The sequence below is a fragment of the Dermacentor silvarum genome, chromosome 1 (genome assembly GCF_013339745.2).
Source record: "Dermacentor silvarum isolate Dsil-2018 chromosome 1, BIME_Dsil_1.4, whole genome shotgun sequence".
Classification (NCBI taxonomy): domain Eukaryota; kingdom Metazoa; phylum Arthropoda; class Arachnida; order Ixodida; family Ixodidae; genus Dermacentor; species Dermacentor silvarum.
The window spans coordinates 307388493-307397088 of NC_051154.1; the positions used below are offsets into that span (position 1 = coordinate 307388493).

The window sequence follows — 8596 nt, forward strand, 5'->3', positions numbered from 1 at the left end:
AAGCTGACCAGTTTTTCCACTGTAGAAAAGAAAAGGTCTTTTTTTTTAACGCAGAAAATAAATTCTTTATTGTACATTTAGTATTTAGTACATGGAGTTACTAACATGGCGTGTGAGCCTTCATCACTTCAGAAAAATGCGCATGAAGACAACCTTGTTGAGGAAGACAAAAAACATGATCGCAAGCATAAGCCAGATCCAACAGTTACACGAGCGACGTATGTGCTCCTCAAGCTGTTGCAGCTCATTTTGTAGTCGCTCGTAGTTTTGGTCCGCAGATTGCACACTCTTTTCAACAGCCTGGAAGGTAAACATTCTTTAGTTCACTTCAACATGGTGAAAGTCATGCCAGCAAAATATTTTTGCTTTGCTACTTATTACTTCTATAACTACACACAGTAGACTTGCAATAATTCGAACAAACCTCAGAGGAATTTGTTGGCCCTTTGTTGGCCAGCTACATTTTCAATGTATTCGAAGACCCCCTGGGTTGGAAAAGGAATTCAGTTTTCAGTCGAATATTGACGCGATAGTGTTTAGGGCCCCGGCGTGTCGCAGAAAATCCAGCGTCGGCAACCGGCGTGTGATTGCGGGTGGCGGGGAAAATCATCCAACCACATCGACTGCGCATGCCCTCCACGTGGTGCAAGGTTTTGGTGAACAAAAATTGAATTTCTCACAGTGAAATCCATCAGAAAAATGGTAAAGTACGACTTTACCATTCGGCGTCGAATTCGCCGTCGGATTGTTTACCAATTGGTGTCAGATTGTAATTTGAATGAACGAGAAAACCTAATTCTGCTACGAGGAAACCCAAACACAAACCCCTTTTCCAGCATTTCTATCAGACCTGCGCGTGCAGGGCAATAGCAAACAATTAATAAAATAATAAAGAAAGTGCTAGGGCCTTCACATTTTAATATAACACCACTTATATTGCCCCTGGAAAAATGTCTTTCCAGCAATGCATTTCAGTTTAAAAGTGAAGCCGACTTTAAGGGGATCGGTGTAAGCTTGGTCTTTGTAAGCTAGCTTTCCCACGTTTAGTGTTGCAGTGAATGAAGCCTACTTGCCGTATGCGAACAGTGCGATGCGAATGGGTCCCGATAACGCTATCGCGTTCTACTCTTAAAGGCGAAGCTTAAGCGTCCTCCAATTTTTTTTGGCTTCCCAGGGGGCAGTATAATGTGGCTAAAATAGCTATTAAGCGCAGCTCATAGAGCATGAATGGGCAAATTTTGCACATGTTTGATGTTTAGGGTGCTATGTAATCTTGCCGGGGACCACTGACTGATCTTGCTGGGAACCACTGACTGAACCTGAAGCAGTCAGGTTGTATGTACTTTATCTCTTGCAATTCAGGTGAGCCATGTAGTGATCATACCAAAAAGTATCCAGTGCACTTTGTTTTGAAAGTGGATTGCACAATGACAAAATGTTTTGTCTTGTACTCAGTGTACCTAAAGCATTTCGAATGAATTGGAAGCACAATTGTAAACCCATTATTTAGCTTGGGTGCTAAAATATCTAAAAAGTTGAAAATCCGTGGAGCCTGGCACGCAGCCTGGACTTCACAGTTTCACCGACTAGGTTGCACTAGTGAGCACAAGGCTTGGTGGCAAAAGAATGCATCAATTATGATTTTCCACTGAACTTGCATTGCATGAACTTTGGAATTTGTAGTAAAGTTTAAAGAAATGCTTCTCCTAATGACCTCACAGTCATGTCTATCTATAGAGGATAAGTCTGACAAGATGAACATATTGGGAACCTTAATTTTATTCCTACTGTATTACCTCAGGTAGGTTAATGGACGTTCAAATCTACAATATAAAAGGATACCATGTGCATGTTCGAAGACATTCTCCCAGACCCTTGTTTTTGAATGTCGAGAGGTAATTTTGTGTCCTGATTTAACTTCTGACATTTTTTACTTCTCATTGCCACATCTATTCAACACCTGATGCATGTACTTACATAAGCCTCAGAAACACAGCATTATTAAGTTGTTTTGTAGGTTAAACACACACAAGCAATTTTATTTTATTTAAAATATTCTGAACATGGTATAAACACAGTGTCTTTATATGCGTTTAACAGCTTGAAAGTAGGGGTGTCCGAATACGGAATAGTTTATTTGAAATCGAATCAAGAAAAAAAAAGTTAATATTGAATATCAGAAAATTTAACACAAACTTTTATGCTTACAAACTTTGTGCAAAAGACACAGTGCTGCACATGCTCAAGTGGCTACTCATATTGCGTAACAAGAATGTAGCTAGCTATTGGTACCTTAGGTACCTAGGAATCGAGATGTATAGTAAACTCTACTGTTATTAAAGGGAACACCAAATTAGTATGAAAGAACTCAGTTCATATATGAAGGTCTGGAAAATATTTTGTAGTGATAGAATTTCAGTCGAATAGTATAAAGTGCTTTTTTTTACCTCTGAAGGTGAAAAAATAACAAAGTTGTCCTAAACACCAGTGAGGCTTTCAGTTTAATTGTAGGTCATACTGTGCCTAATGACAGTTTTATATTGCTTAGAAAATTTTGCTTTCTAGTTTTCGTCCAGGGAACAGGAGAGTTTTTCCAGTTCTGTGGCAGGTGGTTTCTGTGGGTTATGAGCTCATTAAGGCCAATCTGCGTGACAGACAAGAGCGAGGAATGCACCTCAGGTCACTCGGCACTGCTCCTCGCGGTCATCGGCGCCAATAATAAAGAGTTTTCAAATAAGGAGGCCCACGGCAAGTTAGCACAACATTCCAATGAACTGCAAAGTTTCCTAGAGCTCTACATTCGAGCAGTCAAGTGCTTCTGGCACACACAGCAACTGTGCACAGTTTGATTTTCATAGTCTCATTACCACCACTGCTGTTTGACCACCAGTGCCTGTTGCTAACACCTTACATGGCACTATGTCCAAATGCTCTAAGCAGAATTTTTGTGCCTGCTCTAGTACTCGCATACACTAAGCATGCAGGTTACTGCAAGGTAAAAATCTATTACCTCTGTGTCCTTTTTCACAATGTGTCCAGCAAGCACTGAATTCTGCTTCAGGTTCTGTGCCAAGGAGACCATTTCCCAAGCAATTTTCTCCTGCATGGAGTTGTGGTAATGCAGAACGGCATCAAAATCTTCACCAGCACTCTGGCCCGAAACTCGTTCTCACAATCCCTTGTTGTCACCTGCTAACAGTTAGAAAAAAAAGAAGTGAGAGGCGCATAAAGAAAATAGAAATTGGACTTCGCAATGGATGTGGCAGAGTTAAACAACTTGTAAAATATGTGTCAGTACTTCTTTATGGTTGGAATTCAATCTACCCAGCTACTGGACTGGCAGGAACATAAACAAAATTTTCTCTACTGCACTTTGCTCTACTCACTGTGTGTCTGAGCAATGGAAGAATGCCAACTACCTGGCCCTCCTTTAGGCCAACTTCCCTTCACAAAAACAATGCAGTACGATGTAATGAAGGAAATGGGCAATGTTGCAAAACACTAACTTTGTTACGCAAGGTCACACGGCTAATGCATAGTGACAAGAGGCCGAGCAGAAATGACCAGAATAACTGCTTTTAGGCAAACATTTGCAAGTGCTAATGGCAGTCTTTTTCAGCAGCAGAAGGTAGCCTTGTAATTGTAACTTTTTTCTTCTCACCATGCCTTCTGCTGACCAAGCCTTGTCACCATTAAAGGGGCCCTGAACCACCCCTTGGGCTTGGTGAAATAACATAGTCTTCGGGTAGCATACGCTGCTGTGAACATCTCAGTCAAGTTTTCTTGCCGTAAGCGGTGTGTCAAGCTCTCAAGCGGAGCGCGAAGTTACCTTTCTTTTAAACGCTCTTGTTTCAACAGAAGCCATGATCCTCACTCTCTTCTGTGTGCTGTATTAAGTAATAAAGCACATTCAAATACGCGGCTGCTATTGGTCGCTCTCGTTCGCTACGCCGCGGGGTGCCGCCACGAGTCCACTGGCTGGCTGCTCACTGTGGACAACCACACTTGGCTTACATTTAGCGCGTTGTAGGCACTGAAATCGGAAGTCCTGGCATCTACGTCAACATCCAACATAAAATTTGAACTGCGAGCTACAGTGACATTTCGAAGGCGGAGCGTTACACTCCGCCGTAGCCTTCGCAGTGTAAGGCATTGAAGGAGGAAGGGGAGCACAGCGGAGGCTGTGTTTGATTGCCAATAACTGCGCTTCTGCTGAACGTACTGAAGTACTTTTTGCGGCAAAGTATTTCTGAAATAGCCTATTTTTACTTCAAATGTCTTTCTCCACTTCGATGAAAAGTAGTTCAGGGCCCCTTTAATATTGTTAAAATGCGGAAGTCGCATATAAAGATGTATTTACGCTATTTACAAGAGAGACTACGATACATAAACAAGATGGCTGTTGAGACCGAGTCCACCTCTACATGTCAAATTGTCTTCTTCTGACGGGCGCCACTCTTGGTTGCGCCGTAACAATATCGAACAATTTTCACGTCCTGGTATTACCAATGTTTGAAATTTTCTGTCATTATACTGCACATTATAGAGCATGCTTTACTAAATGAACACAAAAGGAAGCATTTGGACCAATTAGGCAGTTTGTTCACAAACTCGGGGCTCTTCAGAGCATGTGTGGTCATACATTATCATGTAAAGTTAAGCCTTGTGAGTCAATTAACATGTTCACTGTGGCGTGGGTCATGGGGGGTTACTTATGGGTGCGTCATGGCAGTTATTCCCCCTGTGTGGCTGTGCAAGGCTTTCTTGCAGTGTGCAAGCCACGTCTTTCCTAGAAATCAACGAAGAGTAAAATTTATTGTTCCTTCTGGCCTGACATGTCATGGTGCCATCTCTCTGTACCTTGAGGAACATTCAAAGGAGCACAACTTCCTGGTAACTCACTGGTGGGCCATGGTGCACTTGAATATGACTAGTGACCCACTGGTGCGTCACTAAGCACAGGAATCGTAACTAAAAGGTACTGCCGCAGTGAACGTGTTAACATCTGTGCATACCTTCAGGACCAAATCAGAAACGCATTTCGTCTGCAGAAATGGCAGCACTAAATAAAAAGCACTTTCTTTCTAGTTTGAATGGTTGTGGCAGGTGGTACAGTCGTATGCTGCAGTGAAACATATTCAGATTTAATCCATTGAGAGGATACAGGTGCTGCATCTATAAATACTAGTACATACTAAACAATATCCACTGCCGAATCCCATGTGTAAACATTTTATGGTGAATGATTCTGTTTAGCTGGAAAAATCTGGCTGTCCAAGTGATGCAGCATGCTATAGCATGTTATGTTCGCGATAGATGAGATAAAGGTTATCATATTTTTGCTTAAATTTCATGTTTGATCGTGTACAGTTGACAATCTGAAGTATTCAAAAACTATTTAGGTGTTCTAATAGTGACTATTCGATTCGAACACAGAATCAAATAGGACAATACTTGATTCATTATTCAAAAGTCTTGAGTAGTTGCACACCCCAAGTATTGGCTGTAAAGACAGAGTAGAAAAAGTATAAAGAACATGAATAAATATTGGAGAAGAAGGATTCCTGCTTTGCTAAGCAGTTTAGGAAGCCACCACACTCATTTGAAGCTTAGCATGCCTAAAGGCAGTTGGGAATGTTAAGGTCAGTATGGTGTCCTAAACCTATACATGAATACACATATCTGGCATGCTCGTGACTTTAACAAGTTATGTGAGCATGTTCTTGAATGCCTGACAAAGTTGTTAGTGATCATTCACTGACTGATCGCAACGACCTGTCATTGACCAGCGCCATGTGACCTTTTGTTGCACTATTGCAAATGCAATTGTTCTCTGAAGTTTGAAGATAGTGAAGTTCCATCAGACACTGCAGTGAAGAAGTGCATCTTACAGTCAATATGAAAACAGATTACTGACATGCTCATGACTTGAAAAAGCTTTGTGAACATGTTTGTAAACACTTGAGAAAGTTGTCAGCAATCATTCACTAACCTTCGCACTGACCAGTCGTTGATCAGCACCATATAGCCTTTTGTTGCTCTATCGCAAATGCAACTGTTCTTCCAAACTCAAGGATAGTAAAATTCTATTCATACACTATGATGAAGAAATGTGTCTTACAGTCGAGCTGTCCTTCAAAAAGAATAACTTTCATGCCTGAACTCTTGAGAGTGAACACGTCTCCACGGTCCATGGTTGGTTGACAAAGTTGCTGGCACCTTCATCACCTTAATGCACATGTGATATTTCAGTTAATAGTTGAGGTCTGTGTCCTCATTTTCATTCATCTTGTGGCTGTTCTTTTTTACAACTGCTTTTTCAATAAACAGTTCTGACAATATTCAGGCATCTGTCGGAGGCAAATTTTGGCATGTGAGAAGCAAAATCCAGGAGGGACTCCGAAGTTTTTTTTGTACCTAGAATCTTAATGTGTAAAAACTAGATTCACATTATGCCACTAACATGTACTAGATGGATAATAGATGGTTTGCATTGACGTCATCATGGCCACCATGTTGTGATACCAGCATTTCGAGAAGTCGCATAGATAAGGAATGGGACAGCACCACAGGTGTGTCTTGCGCAGAGCGACCAACCAATAACAGAGATAATCTGGTAAAAAATGGCCACAGTCAGAAAGCAAAACACTCTATGCATGATAATAAGGTGCACTGGCATTACCGTGGGAGCCATGTTTAGGTACTAATAACAGGGAGAAAAGCTATGTCCGTGACATCATAAGAAAACGATCTATAAACAGTGGGCACACATACTGCTACAACAGTCTTTATAAATATATGCATTCCATCTTGGACATATCTGCATCTATAAAATCTTGCGGGCTGATAACCAGATGCCCATCATATTTCAGGCAATTTGCTGCACTGGTGTTTGGTGTCTTTTTTTACCCTCATCATGCATTGTGCAGTTGCTTACACTTTATGCATCATAACTGCAGCATATAAGCACCAAGTGTGTGGGAACCTGAACTCATCTAAGAAGCGCACAAATAAGCTGCAAGAAATCACTCCCCATGCCTTGCATCATGCTCTCACCAATTGTCTTGGCAGATGATCGGGACTCCAGCAGCTCCTCACGGACATCACGAATTGCCTTGGTCTGCCATTTGAGCAGTATCTCCTTGGCGTTGCCATCAGGGACAGGCTTTAGGGTGAGCTGCTCATGGCTGAGGGTCTTTTCTGGACTATTGTGTGGCTGCAGTGTTTGCGATTAAAAGGCCACTGTCAGGAAATTGTACTCCCACACAGCATCTGCCCAAACTATGCTACCATACAAAATGCTTAAAAACAAATAACGCAAATGTCCTGCAGTACTTGCTTGTGTATTGTGTATCCACAGCAATAAGGCGTTTCAGAAAGTCCACTTCGCTCGTGTAATGCAGCAATGTGTCCTTGCTTGGCTGACTGCAAAATATGTTCCCTCAACGCTAGATTCAGAAAAAATAAAGAGTAAATGAGAAAGTGCAGGCACTTACCATGTGTTTATGTTCCTCAGATCTAGTAACATCTTCAAGGCTTTGAACATACTGAAAAACAAATATGTTGACAGAGTAAATCAATTATGAGATTTGCAATGCCAATCGATGGACTACTATGAAATGCATTAAGTCGTAAATCACCTGTTGCGTCATTTTACAGCGCCGATCAACACGCCCATTAAAATAAAAATAACCTGTAAGATTACGAATCCCATGCAGCCAGGTCATCTTGTATGCGACTTTTGCATCCGAAACTGCCTTCCGATACTTGGCTACATTGTACGGACACCCAGGAAAATCAATTAAAACCAGTAAACTTGCTCATAGGTATTTGGTGCGTGAACAAACGTGCATCAGCTAAAGCTGCTGCTCTCATGTTTACATGCATGTCTTTCGTGAGACTAGAAGTTCGGTTACCAATTTTTCACCCCCCCAAAAATAAAAATAAATAAATAACAGGGAGCAGAAAGCCTCGTCAGCTATCTGAGAGCTTTTAACCTCTCAGGATTTGCAACCTGGAACATTACAGCAAAACGTGCGAAATGATAAGGCAACCTGTAGTCAAATTTCTGCGGCTAGGCAATTTAAACGAACTGTTGCTCCCTGATCCGACCATGTCGATGCAACTGGACAATCTGTAACCTCTCCAATGAGAGAGGTTATTCTTAGCTTGTTTACTAGCCCGATCTGTTACCTTTTTGAATCTCCAATTTGTGGGATTTCGGTCATTAGCAAGAGCTTCGCACTACTCCACAACAGTCTACAAAAGTTGATCTCTAGCTGTGACAGGGGTGCCATGCTGGAAGCCGACGACACCAATGTGACGTCGATGATGTTTACGTCACCATGATCATCTGTTGTAGATGATGATGATTGCAAATAAAAGCCTGCATTGGTTTCACTTCCATTTGACGGCAAAAAAAGTGACAGCCTCCAAACATGCATCGGAAGTGGGATTAAGCGAGCAATGATTGTACAGTGACCTGCGCTATGGTGGCTACCTGTGCGTTTATCCTAACAAATCTGAATAAAATTTGCTACATATAAAAAGCAATATTTTTATTTATGGCTCAAATTTTTACAAAAATTGTGGGAAA

The 8596-nt window shown here is 41.5% G+C and overlaps 1 pseudogene; it reads right to left on the reverse strand.

Annotated features, from left to right (window-relative positions):
* Positions 1-93: 93 nt before the first annotated feature.
* Positions 94-8297, reverse strand: LOC119442173 (vesicle transport protein USE1-like; annotated as a pseudogene).
* Between the last annotated feature and the right edge of the window lie 299 nt (positions 8298-8596).